At 50.6% G+C, this 26,000-nt stretch overlaps 6 non-coding genes and 2 pseudogenes across 6 annotated transcripts; all 8 read left to right on the top strand.

Moving 5' to 3' along the window:
* Positions 1–3,140: 3,140 nt before the first annotated feature.
* On the top strand, positions 3,141–3,281 carry LOC138496332 (U4 spliceosomal RNA). Its single transcript, XR_011277853.1, has one exon. It is a non-coding gene; the product is annotated as a U4 spliceosomal RNA (small nuclear RNA).
* A 3,508-nt stretch (positions 3,282–6,789) lies between these two features.
* On the top strand, positions 6,790–6,888 carry LOC138496824 (U4 spliceosomal RNA; annotated as a pseudogene).
* A 3,507-nt stretch (positions 6,889–10,395) lies between these two features.
* Positions 10,396–10,536, top strand: LOC138496738 (U4 spliceosomal RNA). The gene has a single exon (XR_011278222.1). It is a non-coding gene; the product is annotated as a U4 spliceosomal RNA (small nuclear RNA).
* Positions 10,537–14,044: 3,508 nt separating this feature from the next.
* LOC138496331 (U4 spliceosomal RNA) lies at positions 14,045–14,185 on the top strand. The gene has a single exon (XR_011277852.1). It is a non-coding gene; the product is annotated as a U4 spliceosomal RNA (small nuclear RNA).
* Positions 14,186–17,693: 3,508 nt separating this feature from the next.
* LOC138496697 (U4 spliceosomal RNA) lies at positions 17,694–17,834 on the top strand. Its single transcript, XR_011278185.1, has one exon. It is a non-coding gene; the product is annotated as a U4 spliceosomal RNA (small nuclear RNA).
* Positions 17,835–21,341: 3,507 nt separating this feature from the next.
* Positions 21,342–21,493, top strand: LOC138496821 (U4 spliceosomal RNA; annotated as a pseudogene).
* Positions 21,494–21,790: 297 nt separating this feature from the next.
* On the top strand, positions 21,791–21,931 carry LOC138496804 (U4 spliceosomal RNA). Its single transcript, XR_011278282.1, has one exon. It is a non-coding gene; the product is annotated as a U4 spliceosomal RNA (small nuclear RNA).
* A 3,508-nt stretch (positions 21,932–25,439) lies between these two features.
* Positions 25,440–25,580, top strand: LOC138496330 (U4 spliceosomal RNA). The gene has a single exon (XR_011277851.1). It is a non-coding gene; the product is annotated as a U4 spliceosomal RNA (small nuclear RNA).
* Positions 25,581–26,000: the final 420 nt, after the last annotated feature.

Below are 26,000 nucleotides of genomic sequence, written 5' to 3'. Positions count from 1 at the left end.
AGGTCTGGCTGCCACTGAAGCCAACCGCAGCAGAGGGGTCGCTTTACCTTTGGCCTTCGCTCACCATCTCAGTCTTCCCAAGAGAGGCAAAAGGGCATTTCTGTCCCCATGCATTCTATAGACACATATTCACGTGGAGTCAACAACCCGACCTCTCTTGGTGTGACGAATCAACTTCCGGGGCACTAGTGGTCCAGGGAGGAATATCGCTTTCTAGACCATCAATCAGTCCCACACCTCTAGTACACCGGAAGGGGTCCGAACAGTGGACGGAACGTCAGGCTGGTTAGTTGCAACAGAGCGAAAAAACAATTGTGACCCACTGATAAAAGGGACTGTCCAGTCAAGGTTGTATACAAATATCTACTTTAGTATTAATACAACAGACAGTTCTAACACACTACAAAATACAACCCACCCTATAAAGGAAAACAGGGGACAGACAGTTTCACAAAGGAGAGGGATGCACTCTGGATACTGACAGGAGTGCAGTCGGTAAAGCAATCAGTCTGAACTGTTCAAGGTTATTTGGTTGCAGCAGCAAGGGAGCAAGAGGTCGTAAATGTCACTAAGGGCCTTCGGAGAAGGACCAGGGGGACAGAACCACAATGTAACTGGTGTTTGAGATGATCTTGGTACTCGACAGCATCGAGTGGCTTCCAGCATGCTTTGTAGCTCCGGCGACAGAGTTCAAGAGGGACGACAGATGCGGATATCAGTTGGCAGGCAGTTTGGTAAGCGAGGCTGGGCGGACGGCTGCAGGCTGCCCTACCCGGCGGCTCGGGGTGAAGAATCGTTGTCTGTGTGCTGGTTGGTGGATCTGGAACGCTGGTCGAGGGTTCTCAGACGGCTTTAGTGACTGCAGCGTGAGAACAGCCACAGTGGTGCAGCCGGTCGCAGTTTGAGAGCTCGACTGCTTCGAAAAAGTCCTTAAAAGATGGACGCTGGTTGATGCTTGTTGTGGCACTCCTCTGAGCTTCTTCTCAATGCTTGGGTCGACGTTTAAGGCGGCCGACCCAAAGCTGAGAAGAGTGTTTGCCGGCAACGGCCTTGTCCTTTGTTCAGAGACTCTCTGGCACTTCCCACCTAGGAAGCTTGCTGGCTTAACCTAGCAGGGCACGCTGTGTGCTGGCTGGGTACCGGTTCTGGTGCTGCTTGATGGATCCTCTGAGTCGGGTATCTCCCTCTGTTCCCTGGGAGATGTTTTGGGAGGTATTTTGCTTCCCTCTTGGAAATCTTGGACTTCCTTCACTGGCGGAAGCCGTGAGGCAGACTGTACCATCACCGAGGGTCCGAATGAGTCCTTCTTCGTACTCCTTTTGAAGTCGTCGGATGATCTGCTTAGTGAGGGGCTCAGCCCTCTTTTAAAGCCAAATGGGCCCCAGTGATTGGAGCATGCTAAGCCTACCTTAAAGACCCAATCCTGGGTCCCCACCACCAATCTTCTGTCATGCGTAAGGTCATGACCAGAGTGCTTTGCAACAGGAAAGGTAAGGGGTGACAACATGTACTACTAAGCCGCACCCATCTTCCTGTCTCCTGTGGATCAAAGTGGCTCTCTGGTTAATTGAGCTCGAGAACAGACTGTCTGCATCAAATCACATATATCTTCCCTCTGAAAGGGGGTGGCCCTGCAGCGGTTGCCTACTGTAAACAGTTGTTCCACACATGACATTCAATGGCCTTCATACAGAGGGGTGGGAGCTAGCTTCAAGCTGACACATTGCATATGAAAAAGGTGTTGGGGTTTCCTGCCCTGTGTTAGTTCTGTGAACAGGCCTCTTGGCAGGCCTGCTTCACTTAACTCTCATCAGTATGCGCTGCCATCAGAGAGAACCTAACAATAGGCAGGGCATATCGATGGAGCCTTTGCTATTTTAAGTAGGCTGACCAGGGCCGGAGGAAGGCGTTGCCTTCCCCCTTCAGAGATGCTTTGATGTACCCATGGCTGTCACATTGCAGCTAAATGTGACAGGAGGACCGCACCGGTAGACTGTGTCCCCCAGAGTGCACTTGACTATGTGTTTGTTGTGCAGTGTCCATTGGGAAATGTGTGCGGAATAGCCCCACACATTTCCAGGAGGTTTACCTACCAACATTCCATTTCTTTTTTAAAAGTATCAAACCAGCCCAGGCGGAGCGCACACTCCCCGTGCGGATGGTCTAATTCCTCACTCTTGGTCAGGTTCTTCAATTCCTACCAGTCAAGTGGTCTCTTCTGTCTGTGTCTGCACTTCATTTGCACAGCAAACAGGCATGTCTTTCCCATGGCAACAGTGTCTTCTCCAAGCTGCACACACAGACAGCCGTTTCTCAGGCTAAATGTTCTCTTCTGACCTCAGTGGCAGAGCCACACTAAGCAGATGGCTCTGCAAAGGCCCAGGGGCTACAGCAAAAAGCCTGAACAGGGCAAGGCCGCTTCATTTTTGGCAGTGGAGTGGAAGTAGAATTGCAGGGTCTGCCCTATGAGACAGGGTACAAGACGTGAATTACATAGGACCTTTTCACTTTTCCCAGAGTCCCCTGCAAAATCGGGTCTATTTTCAAGGACAAGTGCAATTATCACAAACAGGTAGGTATGTGATGGCATGGAAATGTATCGAAATTGTAATGGTTTGGTCAACAGTTGGAACGCTCAGAGACAAATTGATTCACTTCTTGTCAATGTCCTGGCTGCACTGCAGAAACAGCTGGTCGTCCTGGTGGAGCATCACTTCACCTGTCCCCAAAGGAGCCCATTTCTCGATGCTGTCCTCGCTCCTGTGCAATCCTCCAATGGCTCTTTGCATTCTCAAGCCTCTCCCATGTTGCCTTGGCAGCGGCCTGCCCAATAATCTCTCAGGAGGGCGGGGTCACTTGCCAACAGGCCACCGATCATGCTTAGGGAAAGAGCGCACAGGTAGCAGCCTGCTCATTTGCATGTTTACTCCCAGAATCCTATGCATACCTTGCTACTATATTTGCTGTCAGTTTGGTGAGCGCAAGATGATACAGGTGTTCACCTCAACAAATCTCGGCACTGGAATCCAGGCGGTTTTATGAGTTTGACAAAGGATCCTCAGGATGGAGCTTGCTGGGATCAGTGCAAGTTAAATGGGAATCCATTCCCGGGGCGCACGGGCCTCTGGGTCAGGTGCTTTAGCTTTGCGCAGTGGCAGTATCGTAGCTCATGAGGTTTAACCGAGGCGCGATTATTGCTTATTGAAAACTTTACCCAATACCCCGCCATGACAGCTTGAAATATAGCTGGAATTGGTAATTTTTGACAGTCTCTACGGAGGCTGAACCGATTTGTTTGAAAAGGAGACAATGACGCTTTTACTCCACTGGAGAAGACCTATCAAGAGGGGTGTGTTTTTCGGAACCCATCCCTTCTATTCTTTGTTCTCTCGTGGCCTACCCTCAACAAAGGGGTTTACTTCCAGAAGCTAGCGCATTCGTAAACTCCAAGCGGCGCAGCGAAGTCTATGGAACCGTGACCATGCAGCAGGTGCATTAAGCGCCTCAGTTGTCTCGCTGCCTTCCTGATCTCACGACATGAAAACCATGAGCTTTCAGAACCTAGCAGACAGTGACCTGTCTGCCTTCGATCCTCTTTGCCACATCTGCTCTTGCGAAAGTCATCAGATTGTTGGATGGTTACTCAGGGAGGTCTGGCTGCCACTGAAGCCAACCGCAGCAGAGGGGTCGCTTTACCTTTGGCCTTCGCTCACGATCTCAGTCTTCCCAAGAGAGGCAAAAGGGCATTTCTGTCCCCATGCATTCTATAGACACATATTCACGTGGAGTCAACAACCCGACCTCTCTTGGTGTGACGAATCAACTTCGGGGGCACTAGTGGTCCAGGGAGGAATATCGCTTTCTAGACCATCAATCAGTCCCACACCTCTAGTACACCGGAAGGGGTCCGAACAGTGGACGGAACGTCAGGCTGGTTAGTTGCAACAGAGCGAAAAAACAATTGTGACCCACTGATAAAAGGGACTGTCCAGTCAAGGTTGTATACAAATATCTACTTTAGTATTAATACAACAGACAGTTCTAACACACTACAAAATACAACCCACCCTATAAAGGAAAACAGGGGACAGACAGTTTCACAAAGGAGAGGGATGCACTCTGGATACTGACAGGATTGCAGTCGGTAAAGCAATCAGTCTGAACTGTTCAAGGTTATTTGGTTGCAGCAGCAAGGGAGCAAGAGGTCGTAAATGTCACTAAGGGCCTTCGGAGAAGGACCAGGGGGACAGAACCACAATGTAACTGGTGTTTGAGATGATCTTGGTACTCGACAGCATCGAGTGGCTTCCAGCATGCTTTGTAGCTCCGGCGACAGAGTTCAAGAGTGACGACAGATGCGGATATCAGTTGGCAGGCAGTTTGGTAAGCGAGGCTGGGCGGACGGCTGCAGGCTGCCCTACCCGGCGGCTCGGGGTGAAGAATCGTTGTCTGTGTGCTGGTTGGTGGATCTGGAACGCTGGTCGAGGGTTCTCAGACGGCTTTAGTGACTGCAGCGTGAGAACAGCCACAGTGGTGCAGCCGGTCGCAGTTTGAGAGCTCGACTGCTTCGAAAAAGTCCTTAAAAGATGGACGCTGGTTGATGCTTGTTGTGGCACTCCTCCGAGCTTCTTCTCAATGCTTGGGTCGACGTTTAAGGCGGCCGACCCAAAGCTGAGAAGAGTGTTTGCCGGCAACGGCCTTGTCCTTTGTTCAGAGACTCTCTGGCACTTCCCACCTAGGAAGCTTGCTGGCTTAACCTAGCAGGGCACGCTGTGTGCTGGCTGGGTACCGGTTCTGGTGCTGCTTGATGGATCCTCTGAGTCGGGTATCTCCCTCTGTTCCCTGGGAGATGTTTTGGGAGGTATTTTGCTTCCCTCTTGGAAATCCTGGACTTCCTTCACTGGCGGAAGCCGTGAGGCAGACTGTACCATCACCGAGGGTCCGAATGAGTCCTTCTTCGTACTCCTTTTGAAGTCGTCGGATGATCTGCTTAGTGAGGGGCTCAGCCCTCTTTTAAAGCCAAATGGGCCCCAGTGATTGGAGCATGCTAAGCCTACCTTAAAGACCCAATCCTGGGTCCCCACCACCAATCTTCTGTCATGCGTAAGGTCATGACCAGAGTGCTTTGCAACAGGAAAGGTAAGGGGTGACAACATGTACTACTAAGCCGCACCCATCTTCCTGTCTCCTGTGGATCAAAGTGGCTCTCTGGTTAATTGAGCTCAAGAACAGACTGTCTGCATCAAATCACATATATCTTCCCTCTGAAAGGGGGTGGCCCTGCAGCGGTTGCCTACTGTAAACAGTTGTTCCACACATGACATTCAATGGCCTTCATACAGAGGGGTGGGAGCTAGCTTCAAGCTGACACATTGCATATGAAAAAGGTGTTGGGGTTTCCTGCCCTGTGTTAGTTCTGTGAACAGGCCTCTTGGCAGGCCTGCTTCACTTAACTCTCATCAGTATGCGCTGCCATCAGAGAGAACCTAACAATAGGCAGGGCATATCGATGGAGCCTTTGCTATTTTAAGTAGGCTGACCAGGGCCGGAGGAAGGCGTTGCCTTCCCCCTTCAGAGATGCTTTGATGTACCCATGGCTGTCACATTGCAGCTAAATGTGACAGGAGGACCGCACCGGTAGACTGTGTCCCCCAGAGTGCACTTGACTATGTGTTTGTTGTGCAGTGTCCATTGGGAAATGTGTGCGGAATAGCCCCACACATTTCCAGGAGGTTTACCTACCAACATTCCATTTCTTTTTTAAAAGTATCAAACCAGCCCAGGCGGAGCGCACACTCCCCGTGCGGATGGTCTAATTCCTCACTCTTGGTCAGGTTCTTCAATTCCTACCAGTCAAGTGGTCTCTTCTGTCTGTGTCTGCACTTCATTTGCACAGCAAACAGGCATGTCTTTCCCATGGCAACAGTGTCTTCTCCAAGCTGCACACACAGACAGCCGTTTCTCAGGCTAAATGTTCTCTTCTGACCTCAGTGGCAGAGCCACACTAAGCAGATGGCTCTGCAAAGGCCCAGGGGCTACAGCAAAAAGCCTGAACAGGGCAAGGCCGCTTCATTTTTGGCAGTGGAGTGGAAGTAGAATTGCAGGGTCCGCCCTATGAGACAGGGTACAAGACGTGAATTACATAGGACCTTTTCACTTTTCCCAGAGTCCCCTGCAAAATCGGGTCTATTTTCAAGGACAAGTGCAATTATCACAAACAGGTAGGTATGTGATGGCATGGAAATGTATCGAAATTGTAATGGTTTGGTCAACAGTTGGAACGCTCAGAGACAAATTGATTCACTTCTTGTCAATGTCCTGGCTGCACTGCAGAAACAGCTGGTCGTCCTGGTGGAGCATCACTTCACCTGTCCCCAAAGGAGCCCATTTCTCGATGCTGTCCTCGCTCCTGTGCAATCCTTCAATGGCTCTTTGCATTCTCAAGCCTCTCCCATGTTGCCTTGGCAGCGGCCTGCCCAATAATCTCTCAGGAGGGCGGGGTCACTTGCCAACAGGCCACCGATCATGCTAAGGGAAAGAGCGCACAGGTAGCAGCCTGCTCATTTGCATGTTTACTCCCAGAATCCTATGCATACCTTGCTACTATATTTGCTGTCAGTTTGGTGAGCGCAAGATGATACAGGTGTTCACCTCAACAAATCTCGGCACTGGAATCCAGGCGGTTTTATGAGTTTGACAAAGGATGCTCAGGATGGAGCTTGCTGGGATCAGTGCAAGTTAAATGGGAATCCATTCCCGGGGCGCACGGGCCTCTGGGTCAGGTGCTTTAGCTTTGCGCAGTGGCAGTATCGTAGCTCATGAGGTTTAACCGAGGCGCGATTATTGCTTATTGAAATTATTGGTAATTTTTGACAGTCTCTACGGAGGCTGAACCGATTTGTTTGAAAAGGAGACAATGACGCTTTTACTCCACTGGAGAAGACCTAGCAAGAGGGGTGTGTTTTTCGGAACCCATCCCTTCTATTCTTTGTTCTCTCGTGGCCTACCCTCAACAAAGGGGTTTACTTCCAGAAGCTAGCGCATTCGTAAACTCCAAGCGGCGCAGCGAAGTCTATGGAACCGTGACCATGCAGCAGGTGCATTAAGCGCCTCAGTTGTCTCGCTGCCTTCCTGATCTCACGACATGAAAACCATGAGCTTTCAGAACCTAGCAGACAGTGACCTGTCTGCCTTCGATCCTCTTTGCCACATCTGCTCTTGCGAAAGTCATCAGATTGTTGGATGGTTACTCAGGGAGGTCTGGCTGCCACTGAAGCCAACCGCAGCAGAGGGGTCGCTTTACCTTTGGCCTTCGCTCACCATCTCAGTCTTCCCAAGAGAGGCAAAAGGGCATTTCTGTCCCCATGCATTCTATAGACACATATTCACGTGGAGTCAACAACCCGACCTCTCTTGGTGTGACGAATCAACTTCCGGGGCACTAGTGGTCCAGGGAGGAATATCGCTTTCTAGACCATCAATCAGTCCCACACCTCTAGTACACCGGAAGGGGTCCGAACAGTGGACGGAACGTCAGGCTGGTTAGTTGCAACAGAGCGAAAAAACAATTGTGACCCACTGATAAAAGGGACTGTCCAGTCAAGGTTGTATACAAATATCTACTTTAGTATTAATACAACAGACAGTTCTAACACACTACAAAATACAACCCACCCTATAAAGGAAAACAGGGGACAGACAGTTTCACAAAGGAGAGGGATGCACTCTGGATACTGACAGGAGTGCAGTCGGTAAAGCAATCAGTCTGAACTGTTCAAGGTTATTTGGTTGCAGCAGCAAGGGAGCAAGAGGTCGTAAATGTCACTAAGGGCCTTCGGAGAAGGACCAGGGGGACAGAACCACAATGTAACTGGTGTTTGAGATGATCTTGGTACTCGACAGCATCGAGTGGCTTCCAGCATGCTTTGTAGCTCCGGCGACAGAGTTCAAGAGGGACGACAGATGCGGATATCAGTTGGCAGGCAGTTTGGTAAGCGAGGCTGGGCGGACGGCTGCAGGCTGCCCTACCCGGCGGCTCGGGGTGAAGAATCGTTGTCTGTGTGCTGGTTGGTGGATCTGGAACGCTGGTCGAGGGTTCTCAGACGGCTTTAGTGACTGCAGCGTGAGAACAGCCACAGTGGTGCAGCCGGTCGCAGTTTGAGAGCTCGACTGCTTCGAAAAAGTCCTTAAAAGATGGACGCTGGTTGATGCTTGTTGTGGCACTCCTCCGAGCTTCTTCTCAATGCTTGGGTCGACGTTTAAGGCGGCCGACCCAAAGCTGAGAAGAGTGTTTGCCGGCAACGGCCTTGTCCTTTGTTCAGAGACTCTCTGGCACTTCCCACCTAGGAAGCTTGCTGGCTTAACCTAGCAGGGCACGCTGTGTGCTGGCTGGGTGCCGGTTCTGGTGCTGCTTGATGGATCCTCTGAGTCGGGTATCTCCCTCTGTTCCCTGGGAGATGTTTTGGGAGGTATTTTGCTTCCCTCTTGGAAATCCTGGACTTCCTTCACTGGCGGAAGCCGTGAGGCAGACTGTACCATCACTGAGGGTCCGAATGAGTCCTTCTTCGTACTCCTTTTGAAGTTGTCGGATGATCTGCTTAGTGAGGGGCTCAGCCCTCTTTTAAAGCCAAATGGGCCCCAGTGATTGGAGCATGCTAAGCCTACCTTAAAGACCCAATCCTGGGTCCCCACCACCAATCTTCTGTCATGCGTAAGGTCATGACCAGAGTGCTTTGCAACAGGAAAGGTAAGGGGTGACAACATGTACTACTAAGCCGCACCCATCTTCCTGTCTCCTGTGGATCAAAGTGGCTCTCTGGTTAATTGAGCTCGAGAACAGACTGTCTGCATCAAATCACATATATCTTCCCTCTGAAAGGGGGTGGCCCTGCAGCGGTTGCCTACTGTAAACAGTTTTCCACACATGACATTCAATGGCCTTCATACAGAGGGGTGGGAGCTAGCTTCAAGCTGACACATTGCATATGAAAAAGGTGTTGGGGTTTCCTGCCCTGTGTTAGTTCTGTGAACAGGCCTCTTGGCAGGCCTGCTTCACTTAACTCTTATCAGTATGCGCTGCCATCAGAGAGAACCTAACAATAGGCAGGGCATATCGATGGAGCCTTTGCTATTTTAAGTAGGCTGACCAGGGCCGGAGGAAGGCGTTGCCTTCCCCCTTCAGAGATGCTTTGATGTACCCATGGCTGTCACATTGCAGCTAAATGTGACAGGAGGACCGCACCGGTAGACTGTGTCCCCCAGAGTGCACTTGACTATGTGTTTGTTGTGCAGTGTCCATTGGGAAATGTGTGCGGAATAGCCCCACACATTTCCAGGAGGTTTACCTACCAACATTCCATTTCTTTTTTAAAAGTATCAAACCAGCCCAGGCGGAGCGCACACTCCCCGTGCGGATGGTCTAATTCCTCACTCTTGGTCAGGTTCTTCAATTCCTACCAGTCAAGTGGTCTCTTCTGTCTGTGTCTGCACTTCATTTGCACAGCAAACAGGCATGTCTTTCCCATGGCAACAGTGTCTTCTCCAAGCTGCACATACAGACAGCCGTTTCTCAGGCTAAATGTTCTCTTCTGACCTCAGTGGCAGAGCCACACTAAGCAGATGGCTCTGCAAAGGCCCAGGGGCTACAGCAAAAAGCCTGAACAGGGCAAGGCCGCTTCATTTTTGGCAGTGGAGTGGAAGTAGAATTGCAGGGTCCGCCCTATGAGACAGGGTACAAGACGTGAATTACATAAGACCTTTTCACTTTTCCCAGAGTCCCCTGCAAAATCGGGTCTATTTTCAAGGACAAGTGCAATTATCACAAACAGGTAGGTATGTGATGGCATGGAAATGTATCGAAATTGTAATGGTTTGGTCAACAGTTGGAACGCTCAGAGACAAATTGATTCAATTCTTGTCAATGTCCTGGCTGCACTGCAGAAACAGCTGGTCGTCCTGGTGGAGCATCACTTCACCTGTCCCCAAAGGAGCCCATTTCTCGATGCTGTCCTCGCTCCTGTGCAATCCTCCAATGGCTCTTTGCATTCTCAAGCCTCTCCCATGTTGCCTTGGCAGCGGCCTGCCCAATAATCTCTCAGGAGGGCGGGGTCACTTGCCAACAGGCCACCGATCATGCTAAGGGAAAGAGCGCACAGGTAGCAGCCTGCTCATTTGCATGTTTACTCCCAGAATCCTATGCATACCTTGCTACTATATTTGCTGTCAGTTTGGTGAGCGCAAGATGATACAGGTGTTCACCTCAACAAATCTCGGCACTGGAATCCAGGCGGTTTTATGAGTTTGACAAAGGATGCTCAGGATGGAGCTTGCTGGGATCAGTGCAAGTTAAATGGGAATCCATTCCCGGGGCGCACGGGCCTCTGGGTCAGGTGCTTTAGCTTTGCGCAGTGGCAGTATCGTAGCTCATGAGGTTTAACCGAGACGCGATTATTGCTTATTGAAAACTTTACCCAATACCCCGCCATGACAGCTTGAAATATAGCTGGAATTGGTAATTTTTGACAGTCTCTACGGAGGCTGAACCGATTTGTTTGAAAAGGAGACAATGACGCTTTTACTCCACTGGAGAAGACCTAGGAAGAGGGGTGTGTTTTTCGGAACCCATCCCTTCTATTCTTTGTTCTCTCGTGGCCTACCCTCAACAAAGGGGTTTACTTCCAGAAGCTAGCGCATTCGTAAACTCCAAGCGGCGCAGCGAAGTCTATGGAACCGTGACCATGCAGCAGGTGCATTAAGCGCCTCAGTTGTCTCGCTGCCTTCCTGATCTCACGACATGAAAACCATGAGCTTTCAGAACCTAGCAGACAGTGACCTGTCTGCCTTCGATCCTCTTTGCCACATCTGCTCTTGCGAAAGTCATCAGATTGTTGGATGGTTACTCAGGGAGGTCTGGCTGCCACTGAAGCCAACCGCAGCAGAGGGGTCGCTTTACCTTTGGCCTTCGCTCACCATCTCAGTCTTCCCAAGAGAGGCAAAAGGGCATTTCTGTCCCCATGCATTCTATAGACACATATTCACGTGGAGTCAACAACCCGACCTCTCTTGGTGTGACGAATCAACTTCCGGGGCACTAGTGGTCCAGGGAGGAATATCGCTTTCTAGACCATCAATCAGTCCCACACCTCTAGTACACCGGAAGGGGTCCGAACAGTGGACGGAACGTCAGGCTGGTTAGTTGCAACAGAGCGAAAAAACAATTGTGACCCACTGATAAAAGGGACTGTCCAGTCAAGGTTGTATACAAATATCTACTTTAGTGTTAATACAACAGACAGTTCTAACACACTACAAAATACAACCCACCCTATAAAGGAAAACAGGGGACAGACAGTTTCACAAAGGAGAGGGATGCACTCTGGATACTGACAGGAGTGCAGTCGGTAAAGCAATCAGTCTGAACTGTTCAAGGTTATTTGGTTGCAGCAGCAAGGGAGCAAGAGGTCGTAAATGTCACTAAGGGCCTTTGGAGAAGGACCAGGGGGACAGAACCACAATGTAACTGGTGTTCGAGATGATCTTGGTACTCGACAGCATCGAGTGGCTTCCAGCATGCTTTGTAGCTCCGGCGACAGAGTTCAAGAGGGACGACAGATGCGGATATCAGTTGGCAGGCAGTTTGGTAAGCGAGGCTGGGCGGACGGCTGCAGGCTGCCCTACCCGGCGGCTCGGGGTGAAGAATCGTTGTCTGTGTGCTGGTTGGTGGATCTGGAACGCTGGTCGAGGGTTCTCAGACGGCTTTAGTGACTGCAGCGTGAGAACAGCCACAGTGGTGCAGCCGGTCGCAGTTTGAGAGCTCGACTGCTTCGAAAAAGTCCTTAAAAGATGGACGCTGGTTGATGCTTGTTGTGGCACTCCTCCGAGCTTCTTCTCAATGCTTGGGTCGACGTTTAAGGCGGCCGACCCAAAGCTGAGAAGAGTGTTTGCCGGCAACGGCCTTGTCCTTTGTTCAGAGACTCTCTGGCACTTCCCACCTAGGAAGCTTGCTGGCTTAACCTAGCAGGGCACGCTGTGTGCTGGCTGCGTACCAGTTCTGGTGCTGCTTGATGGATCCTCTGAGTCGGGTATCTCCCTCTGTTCCCTGGGAGATGTTTTGGGAGGTATTTTGCTTCCCTCTTGGAAATCCTGGACTTCCTTCACTGGCGGAAGCCGTGAGGCAGACTGTACCATCACCGAGGGTCCGAATGAGTCCTTCTTCGTACTCCTTTTGAAGTCGTCGGATGATCTGCTTAGTGAGGGGCTCAGCCCTCTTTTAAAGCCAAATGGGCCCCAGTGATTGGAGCATGCTAAGCCTACCTTAAAGACCCAATCCTGGGTCCCCACCACCAATCTTCTGTCATGCGTAAGGTCATGACCAGAGTGCTTTGCAACAGGAAAGGTAAGGGGTGACAACATGTACTACTAAGCCGCACCCATCTTCCTGTCTCCTGTGGATCAAAGTGGCTCTCTGGTTAATTGAGCTCGAGAACAGACTGTCTGCATCAAATCACATATATCTTCCCTCTGAAAGGGGGTGGCCCTGCAGCGGTTGCCTACTGTAAACAGTTGTTCCACACATGACATTCAATGGCCTTCATACAGAGGGGTGGGAGCTAGCTTCAAGCTGACACATTGCATATGAAAAAGGTGTTGGGGTTTCCTGCCCTGTGTTAGTTCTGTGAACAGGCCTCTTGGCAGGCCTGCTTCACTTAACTCTCATCAGTATGCGCTGCCATCAGAGAGAACCTAACAATAGGCAGGGCATATCGATGGAGCCTTTGCTATTTTAAGTAGGCTGACCAGGGCCGGAGGAAGGCGTTGCCTTCCCCCTTCAGAGATGCTTTGATGTACCCATGGCTGTCACATTGCAGCTAAATGTGACAGGAGGACCGCACCGGTAGACTGTGTCCCCCAGAGTGCACTTGACTATGTGTTTGTTGTGCAGTGTCCATTGGGAAATGTGTGCGGGATAGCCCCACACATTTCCAGGAGGTTTACCTACCAACATTCCATTTCTTTTTTAAAAGTATCAAACCAGCCCAGGCGGAGCGCACACTCCCCGTGCGGATGGTCTAATTCCTCACTCTTGGTCAGGTTCTTCAATTCCTACCAGTCAAGTGGTCTCTTCTGTCTGTGTCTGCACTTCATTTGCACAGCAAACAGGCATGTCTTTCCCATGGCAACAGTGTCTTCTCCAAGCTGCACACACAGACAGCCGTTTCTCAGGCTAAATGTTCTCTTCTGACCTTAGTGGCAGAGCCACACTAAGCAGATGGCTCTGCAAAGGCCCAGGGGCTACAGCAAAAAGCCTGAACAGGGCAAGGCCGCTTCATTTTTGGCAGTGGAGTGGAAGTAGAATTGCAGGGTCCGCCCTATGAGACAGGGTACAAGACATGAATTACATAGGACCTTTTCACTTTTCCCAGAGTCCCCTGCAAAATCGGGTCTATTTTCAAGGACAAGTGCAATTATCACAAACAGGTAGGTATGTGATGGCATGGAAATGTATCGAAATTGTAATGGTTTGGTCAACAGTTGGAACGCTCAGAGACAAATTGATTCACTTCTTGTCAATGTCCTGGCTGCACTGCAGAAACAGCTGGTCGTCCTGGTGGAGCATCACTTCACCTGTCCCCAAAGGAGCCCATTTCTCGATGCTGTCCTCGCTCCTGTGCAATCCTCCAATGGCTCTTTGCATTCTCAAGCCTCTCCCATGTTGCCTTGGCAGCGGCCTGCCCAATAATCTCTCAGGAGGGCGGGGTCACTTGCCAACAGGCCACCGATCATGCTAAGGGAAAGAGCGCACAGGTAGCAGCCTGCTCATTTGCATGTTTACTCCCAGAATCCTATGCATACCTTGCTACTATATTTGCTGTCAGTTTGGTGAGCGCAAGATGATACAGGTGTTCACCTCAACAAATCTCGGCACTGGAATCCAGGCGGTTTTATGAGTTTGACAAAGGATGCGCAGGATGGACCTTGCTGGGATCAGTGCAAGTTAAATGGGAATCCATTCCCGGGGCGCACGGGCCTCTGGGTCAGGTGCTTTAGCTTTGCGCAGTGGCAGTATCGTAGCTCATGAGGTTTAACCGAGGCGCGATTATTGCTTATTGAAAACTTTACCCAATACCCCGCCATGACAGCTTGAAATATAGCTGGAATTGGTAATTTTTGACAGTCTCTACGGAGGCTGAACCGATTTGTTTGAAAAGGAGACAATGACGCTTTTACTCCACTGGAGAAGACCTAGCAAGAGGGGTGTGTTTTTCGGAACCCATCCCTTCTATTCTTTGTTCTCTCGTGGCCTACCCTCAACAAAGGGGTTTACTTCCAGAAGCTAGCGCATTCGTAAACTCCAAGCGGCGCAGCGAAGTCTATGGAACCGTGACCATGCAGCAGGTGCATTAAGCGCCTCAGTTGTCTCGCTGCCTTCCTGATCTCACGACATGAAAACCATGAGCTTTCAGAACCTAGCAGACAGTGACCTGTCTGCCTTCGATCCTCTTTGCCACATTTGCTCTTGCGAAAGTCATCAGATTGTTGGATGGTTACTCAGGGAGGTCTGGCTGCCACTGAAGCCAACCGCAGCAGAGGGGTCGCTTTACCTTTGGCCTTCGCTCACCATCTCAGTCTTCCCAAGAGAGGCAAAAGGGCATTTCTGTCCCCATGCATTCTATAGACACATATTCACGTGGAGTCAACAACCCGACCTCTCTTGGTGTGACGAATCAACTTCCGGGGCACTAGTGGTCCAGGGAGGAATATCGCTTTCTAGACCATCAATCAGTCCCACACCTCTAGTACACCGGAAGGGGTCCGAACAGTGGACGGAACGTCAGGCTGGTTAGTTGCAACAGAGCGAAAAAACAATTGTGACCCACTGATAAAAGGGACTGTCCAGTCAAGGTTGTATACAAATATCTACTTTAGTATTAATACAACAGACAGTTCTAACACACTACAAAATACAACCCACCCTATAAAGGAAAACAGGGGACAGACAGTTTCACAAAGGAGAGGGATGCACTCTGGATACTGACAGGAGTGCAGTCGGTAAAGCAATCAGTCTGAACTGTTCAAGGTTATTTGGTTGCAGCAGCAAGGGAGCAAGAGGTCGTAAATGCCACTAAGGGCCTTCGGAGAAGGACCAGGGGGACAGAACCACAATGTAACTGGTGTTTGAGATGATCTTGGTACTCGACAGCATCAAGTGGCTTCCAGCATGCATTGTAGCTCCGGTGACAGAGTTCAAGAGGGACGACAGATGCGGATATCAATTGGCAGGCAGTTTGGTAAGCGAGGCTGGGCAGACGGCTGCAGGCTGCCCTACCCGGCAGCTCGGGGTGAAGAATCGTTGTCTGTGTGCTGGTTGGTAGATCTGGAACGCTGGTCGAGGGTTCTCAGACGGCTTTAGTGACTGCAGCGTGAGAACAGCCACAGTGGTGCAGCCGGTCGCAGTTTGAGAGCTCGACTGCTTCGAAAAAGTCCTTAAAAGATGGACGCTGGTTGATGCTTGTTGTGGCACTCCTCCGAGCTTCTTCTCAATGCTTGGGTCGACGTTTAAGGCGGCCGACCCAAAGCTGAGAAGAGTGTTTGCCGGCAACGGCCTTGTCCTTTGTTCAGAGACTCTCTGGCACTTCCCACCTAGGAAGCTTGCTGGCTTAACCTAGCAGGGCACGCTGTGTGCTGGCTGGGTACCGGTTCTGGTGCTGCTTGATGGATCCTCTGAGTCGGGTATCTCCCTCTGTTCCCTGGGAGATGTTTTGGGAGGTATTTTGCTTCCCTCTTGGAAATCCTGGACTTCCTTCACTGGCGGAAGCCGTGAGGCAGACTGTACCATCACCAAGGGTCCGAATGAGTCCTTCTTCGTACTCCTTTTGAAGTCGTCGGATGATCTGCTCAGTGAGGGGCTCAGCCCTCTTTTAAAGCCAAATGGGCCCCAGTGATTGGAGCATGCTAAGCCTACCTTAAAGACCCAATCCTGGGTCCCCACCACCAATCTTCTGTCATGCGTAAGGTCATGACCAGAGTGCTTTGCAACAGGAAAGGTAAGGGGTGACAACATGTACTACTAAGCCGCACCCATCTTCCTGTCTCCTGTGGATCAAAGTGGCTCTCTGGTTAATTGAGCTTGAGAACAGACTGTCTGCATCAAATCACATATATCTTCCCCCTGAAAGGGGGTGGCCCTGCAGCGGTTGCCTACTGTAAACAGTTGTTCCACACATGACATTCAATGGCCTTCATACAGAGGGGTGGGAGCTAGCTTCAAGCTGACACATTGCATATGAAAAAGGTGTTGGGGTTTCCTGCCCTGTGTTAGTTCTGTGAACAGGCCTCTTGGCAGGCCTGCTTCACTTAACTCTCATCAGTATGCGCTGCCATCAGAGAGAACCTAACAATAGGCAGGGCATATCGATGGAGCCTTTGCTATTTTAAGTAGGCTGACCAGGGCCGGAGGAAGGCGTTGCCTTCCCCCTTCAGAGATGCTTTGATGTACCCATGGCTGTCACATTGCAGCTAAATGTGACAGGAGGACCGCACCGGTAGACTGTGTCCCCCAGAGTGCACTTGACTATGTGTTTGTTGTGCAGTGTCCATTGGGAAATGTGTGCGGGATAGCCCCACACATTTCCAGGAGGTTTACCTACCAACATTCCATTTCTTTTTTAAAAGTATCAAACCAGCCCAGGCGGAGCGCACACTCCCCGTGCGGATGGTCTAATTCCTCACTCTTGGTCAGGTTCTTCAATTCCTACCAGTCAAGTGGTCTCTTCTGTCTGTGTCTGCACTTCATTTGCACAGCAAACAGGCATGTCTTTCCCATGGCAACAGTGTCTTCTCCAAGCTGCACACACAGACAGCCGTTTCTCAGGCTAAATGTTCTCTTCTGACCTCAGTGGCAGAGCCACACTAAGCAGATGGCTCTGCAAAGGCCCAGGGGCTACAGCAAAAAGCCTGAACAGGGCAAGGCCGCTTCATTTTTGGCAGTGGAGTGGAAGTAGAATTGCAGGGTCCGCCCTATGAGACAGGGTACAAGACGTGAATTACATAGGACCTTTTCACTTTTCCCAGAGTCCCCTGCAAAATCGGGTCTATTTTCAAGGACAAGTGCAATTATCACAAACAGGTAGGTATGTGATGGCATGGACATGTATCGAAATTGTAATGGTTTGGTCAACAGTTGGAACGCTCAGAGACAAATTGATTCACTTCTTGTCAATGTCCTGGCTGCACTGCAGAAACAGCTGGTCGTCCTGGTGGAGCATCACTTCACCTGTCCCCAAAGGAGCCCATTTCTCGATGCTGTCCTCGCTCCTGTGCAATCCTCCAATGGCTCTTTGCATTCTCAAGCCTCTCCCATGTTGCCTTGGCAGCGGCCTGCCCAATAATCTCTCAGGAGGGCGGGGTCACTTGCCAACAGGCCACCGATCATGCTAAGGGAAAGAGCGCACAGGTAGCAGCCTGCTCATTTGCATGTTTACTCCCAGAATCCTATGCATACCTTGCTACTATATTTGCTGTCAGTTTGGTGAGCGCAAGATGATACAGGTGTTCACCTCAACAAATCTCGGCACTGGAATCCAGGCGGTTTTAAGAGTTTGACAAAGGATGCTCAGGATGGAGCTTGCTGGGATCAGTGCAAGTTAAATGGGAATCCATTCCCGGGGCGCACGGGCCTCTGGGTCAGGTGCTTTAGCTTTGCGCAGTGGCAGTATCGTAGCTCATGAGGTTTAACCGAGGCGCGATTATTGCTTATTGAAAACTTTACCCAATACCCCGCCATGACATCTTGAAATATAGCTGGAATTGGTAATTTTTGACAGTCTCTACGGAGGCTGAACCAATTTGTTTGAAAAGGAGACAATGACGCTTTTACTCCACTGGAGAAGACCTAGCAAGAGGGGTGTGTTTTTCGGAACCCATCCCTTCTATTCTTTGTTCTCTCGTGGCCTGCCCTCAACAAAGGGGTTTACTTCCAGAAGCTAGCGCATTCGTAAACTCCAAGCGGCGCAGCGAAGTCTATGGAACCGTGACCATGCAGCAGGTGCATTAAGCGCCTCAGTTGTCTCGCTGCCTTCCTGATCTCACGACATGAAAACCATGAGCTTTCAGAACCTAGCAGACAGTGACCTGTCTGCCTTCGATCCTCTTTGCCACATCTGCTCTTGCGAAAGTCATCAGATTGTTGGATGGTTACTCAGGGAGGTCTGGCTGCCACTGAAGCCAACCGCAGCAGAGGGGTCGCTTTACCTTTGGCCTTCGCTCACCATCTCAGTCTTCCCAAGAGAGGCAAAAGGGCATTTCTGTCCCCATGCATTCTATAGACACATATTCACGTGGAGTCAACAACCCGACCTCTCTTGGTGTGACGAATCAACTTCCGGGGCACTAGTGGTCCAGGGAGGAATATCGCTTTCTAGACCATCAATCAGTCCCACACCTCTAGTACACCCGAAGGGGTCCGAACAGTGGACGGAACGTCAGGCTGGTTAGTTGCAACAGAGCGAAAAACAATTGTGACCCACTGATAAAAGGGACTGTCCAGTCAAGGTTGTATACAAATATCTACTTTAGTATTAATACAACAGACAGTTCTAACACACTACAAAATACAACCCACCCTATAAAGGAAAACAGGGGACAGACAGTTTCACAAAGGAGAGGGATGCACTCTGGATACTGACAGGAGTGCAGTCGGTAAAGCAATCAGTCTGAACTGTTCAAGGTTATTTGGTTGCAGCAGCAAGGGAGCAAGAGGTCGTAAATGTCACTAAGGGCCTTCGGAGAAGGACCAGGGGGACATAACCACAATGTAACTGGTGTTTGAGATGATCTTGGTACTCGACAGCATCGAGTGGCTTCCAGCATGCTTTGTAGCTCCGGCGACAGAGTTCAAGAGGGACGACAGATGCGGATATCAGTTGGCAGGCAGTTTGGTAAGCGAGGCTGGGCGGACGGCTGCAGGCTGCCCTACCCGGCAGCTCGGATTGAAGAATCGTTGTCTGTGTGCTGGTTGGTGGATCTGGAACGCTGGTCGAGGGTTCTCAGACGGCTTTAGTGACTGCAGCGTGAGAACAGCCACAGTGGTGCAGCCGGTCGCAGTTTGAGAGCTCGACTGCTTCGAAAAAGTCCTTAAAAGATGGACGCTGGTTGATGCTTGTTGTGGCACTCCTCCGAGCTTCTTCTCAATGCTTGGGTCGACGTTTAAGGCGGCCGACCCAAAGCTGAGAAGAGTGTTTGCCGGCAACGGCCTTGTCCTTTGTTCAGAGACTCTCTGGCACTTCCCACCTAGGAAGCTTGCTGGCTTAACCTAGCAGGGCACGCTGTGTGCTGGCTGGGTACCGGTTCTGGTGCTGCTTGATGGATCCTCTGAGTCGGGTATCTCCCTCTGTTCCCTGGGAGATGTTTTGGGAGGTATTTTGCTTCCCTCTTGGAAATCCTGGACTTCCTTCACTGGCGGAAGCCGTGAGGCAGACTGTACCATCACAGAGGGTCCGAATGAGTCCTTCTTCGTACTCCTTTTGAAGTCGTCGGATGATCTGCTCAGTGAGGGGCTCAGCCCTCTTTTAAAGCCAAATGGGCCCCAGTGATTGGAGCATGCTAAGCCTACCTTAAAGACCCAATCCTGGGTCCCCACCACCAATCTTCTGTCATGCGTAAGGTCATGACCAGAGTGCTTTGCAACAGGAAAGGTAAGGGGTGACAACATGTACTACTAAGCCGCACCCATCTTCCTGTCTCCTGTGGATCAAAGTGGCTCTCTGGTTAATTGAGCTCGAGAACAGACTGTCTGCATCAAATCACATATATCTTCCCTCTGAAAGGGGGTGGCCCTGCAGCGGTTGCCTACTGTAAACAGTTGTTCCACACATGACATTCAATGGCCTTCATACAGAGGGGTGGGAGCTAGCTTCAAGCTGACACATTGCATATGAAAAAGGTGTTGGGGTTTCCTGCCCTGTGTTAGTTCTGTGAACAGGCCTCTTGGCAGGCCTGCTTCACTTAACTCTCATCAGTATGCGCTGCCATCAGAGAGAACCTAACAATAGGCAGGGCATATCGATGGAGCCTTTGCTATTTTAAGTAGGCTGACCAGGGCCGGAGGAAGGCGTTGCCTTCCCCCTTCAGAGATGCTTTGATGTACCCATGGCTGTCACATTGCAGCTAAATGTGACAGGAGGACCGCACCGGTAGACTGTGTCCCCCAGAGTGCACTTGACTATGTGTTTGTTGTGCAGTGTCCATTGGGAAATGTGTGCGGAATAGCCCCACACATTTCCAGGAGGTTTACCTACCAACATTCCATTTCTTTTTTAAAAGTATCAAACCAGCCCAGGCGGAGCGCACACTCCCCGTGCGGATGGTCTAATTCCTCACTCTTGGTCAGGTTCTTCAATTCCTACCAGTCAAGTGGTCTCTTCTGTCTGTGTCTGCACTTCATTTGCACAGCAAACAGGCATGTCTTTCCCATGGCAACAGTGTCTTCTCCAAGCTGCACACACAGACAGCCGTTTCTCAGGCTAAATGTTCTCTTCTGACCTCAGTGGCAGAGCCACACTAAGCAGATGGCTCTGCAAAGGCCCAGGGGCTACAGCAAAAAGCCTGAACAGGGCAAGGCCGCTTCATTTTTGGCAGTGGAGTGGAAGTAGAATTGCAGGGTCCGCCCTATGAGACAGGGTACAAGACGTGAATTACATAGGACCTTTTCACTTTTCCCAGAGTCCCCTGCAAAATCGGGTCTATTTTCAAGGACAAGTGCAATTATCACAAACAGGTAGGTATGTGATGGCATGGAAATGTATCGAAATTGTAATGGTTTGGTCAACAGTTGGAACGCTCAGAGACAAATTGATTCACTTCTTGTCAATGTCCTGGCTGCACTGCAGAAACAGCTGGTCGTCGTGGTGGAGCATCACTTCACCTGTCCCCAAAGGAGCCCATTTCTCGATGCTGTCCTCGCTCCTGTGCAATCCTCCAATGGCTCTTTGCATTCTCAAGCCTCTCCCATGTTGCCTTGGCAGCGGCCTGCCCAATAATCTCTCAGGAGGGCGGGGTCACTTGCCAACAGGCCACCGATCATGCTAAGGGAAAGAGCGCACAGGTAGCAGCCTGCTCATTTGCATGTTTACTCCCAGAATCCTATGCATACCTTGCTACTATATTTGCTGTCAGTTTGGTGAGCGCAAGATGATACAGGTGTTCACCTCAACAAATCTCGGCACTGGAATCCAGGCGGTTTTATGAGTTTGACAAAGGATGCTCAGGATGGAGCTTGCTGGGATCAGTGCAAGTTAAATGGGAATCCATTCCCGGGGCGCACGGGCCTCTGGGTCAGGTGCTTTAGCTTTGCGCAGTGGCAGTATCGTAGCTCATGAGGTTTAACCGAGGCGCGATTATTGCTTATTGAAAACTTTACCCAATACCCCGCCATGACAGCTTGAAATATAGCTCTCCCATGTTGCCTTGGCAGCGGCCTGCCCAATAATCTCTCAGGAGGGCGGGGTCACTTGCCAACAGGCCACCGATCATGCTAAGGGAAAGAGCGCACAGGTAGCAGCCTGCTCATTTGCATGTTTACTCCCAGAATCCTATGCATACCTTGCTACTATATTTGCTGTCAGTTTGGTGAGCGCAAGATGATACAGGTGTTCACCTCAACAAATCTCGGCACTGGAATCCAGGCGGTTTTATGAGTTTGACAAAGGATGCTCAGGATGGAGCTTGCTGGGATCAGTGCAAGTTAAATGGGAATCCATTCCCGGGGCGCACGGGCCTCTGGGTCAGGTGCTTTAGCTTTGCGCAGTGGCAGTATCGTAGCTCATGAGGTTTAACCGAGGCGCGATTATTGCTTATTGAAAACTTTACCCAATACCCCGCCATGACAGCTTGAAATATAGCTGGAATTGATAATTTTTGACAGTATCTACGGAGGCAGAACCGATTTGTTTGAAAAGGAGACAATGACGCTTTTACTCCACTGGAGAAGACCTAGCAAGAGGGGTGTGTTTTTCGGAACCCATCCCTTCTATTCTTTGTTCTCTCGTGGCCTACCCTCAACAAAGGGGTTTACTACCAGAAGCTAGCGCATTCGTAAACTCCAAGCGGCGCAGCGAAGTCTATGGAACCGTGACCATGCAGCAGGTGCATTAAGCGCCTCAGTTGTCTCCCTGCCTTCCTGATCTCACGACATGAAAACCATGAGCTTTCAGAACCTAGCAGACAGTGACCTGTCTGCCTTCGATCCTCTTTGCCACATCTGCTCTTGCGAAAGTCATCAGATTGTTGGATGGTTACTCAGGGAGGTCTGGCTGCCACTGAAGCCAACCGCAGCAGAGGGGTCGCTTTACCTTTGGCCTTCGCTCACCATCTCAGTCTTCCCAAGAGAGGCAAAAGGGCATTTCTGTCCCCATGCATTCTATAGACACATATTCACGTGGAGTCAACAACCCGACCTCTCTTGGTGTGACGAATCAACTTCCGGGGCACTAGTGGTCCAGGGAGGAATATCGCTTTCTAGACCATCAATCAGTCCCACACCTCTAGTACACCGGAAGGGGTCCGAACAGTGGACGGAACGTCAGGCTGGTTAGTTGCAACAGAGCGAAAAAACAATTGTGACCCACTGATAAAAGGGACTGTCCAGTCAATGTTGTATACAAATATCTACTTTAGTATTAATACAACAGACAGTTCTAACACACTACAAAATACAACCCACCCTATAAAGGAAAACAGGGGACAGACAGTTTCACAAAGGAGAGGGATGCACTCTGGATACTGACAGGAGTGCAGTCGGTAAAGCAATCAGTCTGAACTGTTCAAGGTTATTTGGTTGCAGCAGCAAGGGAGCAAGAGGTCGTAAATGTCACTAAGGGCCTTCGGAGAAGGACCAGGGGGACAGAACCACAATGTAACTGGTGTTTGAGATGATCTTGGTACTCGACAGCATCGAGTGGCTTCCAGCATGCTTTGTAGCTCCGGCGACAGAGTTCAAGAGGGACGACAGATGCGGATATCAGTTGGCAGGCAGTTTGGTAAGCGAGGCTGGGCGGACGGCTGCAGGCTGCCCTACCCGGCGGCTCGGGGTGAAGATTCGTTGTCTGTGTGCTGGTTGGTGGATCTGGAACGCTGGTCGAGGGTTCTCAGACGGCTTTAGTGACTGCAGCGTGAGAACAGCCACAGTGGTGCAGCCGGTCGCAGTTTGAGAGCTCGACTGCTTCGAAAAAGTCCTTAAAAGATGGACGCTGGTTGATGCTTGTTGTGGCACTCCTCCGAGCTTCTTCTCAATGCTTGGGTCAACGTTTAAGGCGGCCGACCCAAAGCTGAGAAGAGTGTTTGCCGGCAACGGCCTTGTCCTTTGTTCAGAGACTCTCTGGCACTTCCCACCTAGGAAGCTTGCTGGCTTAACCTAGCAGGGCACGCTGTGTGCTGGCTGGGTACCGGTTCTGGTGCTGCTTGATGGATCCTCTGAGTCGGGTATCTCCCTCTGTTCCCTGGGAGATGTTTTGGGAGGTATTTTGCTTCCCTCTTGGAAATCCTGGACTTCCTTCACTGGCGGAAGCCGTGAGGCAGACTGTACCATCACCGAGGGTCCGAATGAGTCCTTCTTCGTACTCCTTTTGAAGTCGTCGGATGATCTGCTCAGTGAGGGGCTCAGCCCTCTTTTAAAGCCAAATGGGCCCCAGTGATTGGAGCATGCTAAGCCTACCTTAAAGACCCAATCCTGGGTCCCCACCACCAATCTTCTGTCATGCGTAAGGTCATGACCAGAGTGCTTTGCAACAGGAAAGGTAAGGGGTGACAACATGTACTACTAAGCCGCACCCATCTTCCTGTCTCCTGTGGATCAAAGTGGCTCTCTGGTTAATTGAGCTCGAGAACAGACTGTCTGCATCAAATCACATATATCTTCCCTCTGAAAGGGGGTGGCCCTGCAGCGGTTGCCTACTGTAAACAGTTGTTCCACACATGACATTCAATGGCCTTCATACAGAGGGGTGGGAGCTAGCTTCAAGCTGACACATTGCATATGAAAAAGGTGTTGGGGTTTCCTGCCCTGTGTTAGTTCTGTGAACAGGCCTCTTGGCAGGCCTGCTTCACTTAACTCTCATCAGTATGCGCTGCCATCAGAGAGAACCTAACAATAGGCAGGGCATATCGATGGAGCCTTTGCTATTTTAAGTAGGCTGACCAGGGCCGGAGGAAGGCGTTGCCTTCCCCCTTCAGAGATGCTTTGATGTACCCATGGCTGTCACATTGCAGCTAAATGTGACAGGAGGACCGCACCGGTAGACTGTGTCCCCCAGAGTGCACTTGACTATGTGTTTGTTGTGCAGTGTCCATTGGGAAATGTGTGTGGAATAGCCCCACACATTTCCAGGAGGTTTACCTACCAACATTCCATTTCTTTTTTAAAAGTATCAAACCAGCCCAGGCGGAGCGCACACTCCCCGTGCGGATGGTCTAATTCCTCACTCTTGGTCAGGTTCTTCAATTCCTACCAGTCAAGTGGTCTCTTCTGTCTGTGTCTGCACTTCATTTGCACAGCAAACAGGCATGTCTTTCCCATGGCAACAGTGTCTTCTCCAAGCTGCACACACAGACAGCCGTTTCTCAGGCTAAATGTTCTCTTCTGACCTCCGTGGCAGAGCCACACTAAGCAGATGGCTCTGCAAAGGCCCAGGGGCTACAGCAAAAAGCCTGAACAGGGCAAGGCCGCTTCATTTTTGGCAGTGGAGTGGAAGTAGAATTGCAGGGTCCGCCCTATGAGACAGGGTACAAGACGTGAATTACATAGGACCTTTTCACTTTTCCCAGAGTCCCCTGCAAAATCGGGTCTATTTTCAAGGACAAGTGCAATTATCACAAACAGGTAGGTATGTGATGGCATGGAAATGTATCGAAATTGTAATGGTTTGGTCAACAGTTGGAACGCTCAGAGACAAATTGATTCACTTCTTGTCAATGTCCTGGCTGCACTGCAGAAACAGCTGGTCGTCCTGGTGGAGCATCACTTCACCTGTCCCCAAAGGAGCCCATTTCTCGATGCTGTCCTCGCTCCTGTGCAATCCTCCAATGGCTCTTTGCATTCTCAAGCCTCTCCCATGTTGCCTTGGCAGCGGCCTGCCCAATAATCTCTCAGGAGGGCGGGGTCACTTGCCAACAGGCCACCGATCATGCTAAGGGAAAGAGCGCACAGGTAGCAGCCTGCTCATTTGCATGTTTACTCCCAGAATCCTATGCATACCTTGCTACTATATTTGCTGTCAGTTTGGTGAGCGCAAGATGATACAGGTGTTCACCTCAACAAATCTCGGCACTGGAATCCAGGCGGTTTTATGAGTTTGACAAAGGATGCTCAGGATGGAGCTTGCTGGGATCAGTGCAAGTTAAATGGGAATCCATTCCCGGGGCGCACGGGCCTCTGGGTCAGGTGCTTTAGCTTTGCGCAGTGGCAGTATCGTAGCTCATGAGGTTTAACCGAGGCGCGATTATTGCTTATTGAAAACTTTACCCAATACCCCGCCATGACAGCTTGAAATATAGCTGGAATTGGTAATTTTTGACAGTCTCTACGGAGGCTGAACCGATTTGTTTGAAAAGGAGACAATGACGCTTTTACTCCACTGGAGAAGACCTAGCAAGAGGGGTGTGTTTTTCGGAACCCATCCCTTCTATTCTTTGTTCTCTCGTGGCCTACCCTCAACAAAGGGGTTTACTTCCAGAAGCTAGCGCATTCGTAAACTCCAAGCGGCGCAGCGAAGTCTATGGAACCGTGACCATGCAGCAGGTGCATTAAGCGCCTCAGTTGTCTCGCTGCCTTCCTGATCTGACGACATGAAAACCATGAGCTTTCAGAACCTAGCAGACAGTGACCTGTCTGCCTTCGATCCTCTTTGCCACATCTGCTCTTGCGAAAGTCATCAGATTGTTGGATGGTTACTCAGGGAGGTCTGGCTGCCACTGAAGCCAACCGCAGCAGAGGGGTCGCTTTACCTTTG

This window comes from Ambystoma mexicanum, chromosome 10 (genome assembly GCF_040938575.1).
Source record: "Ambystoma mexicanum isolate Mex_15411 chromosome 10, UKY_AmexF1_1, whole genome shotgun sequence".
Lineage (NCBI taxonomy): Eukaryota > Metazoa > Chordata > Amphibia > Caudata > Ambystomatidae > Ambystoma > Ambystoma mexicanum.
This window is presented reverse-complemented; position numbering and strand designations above follow the sequence as displayed.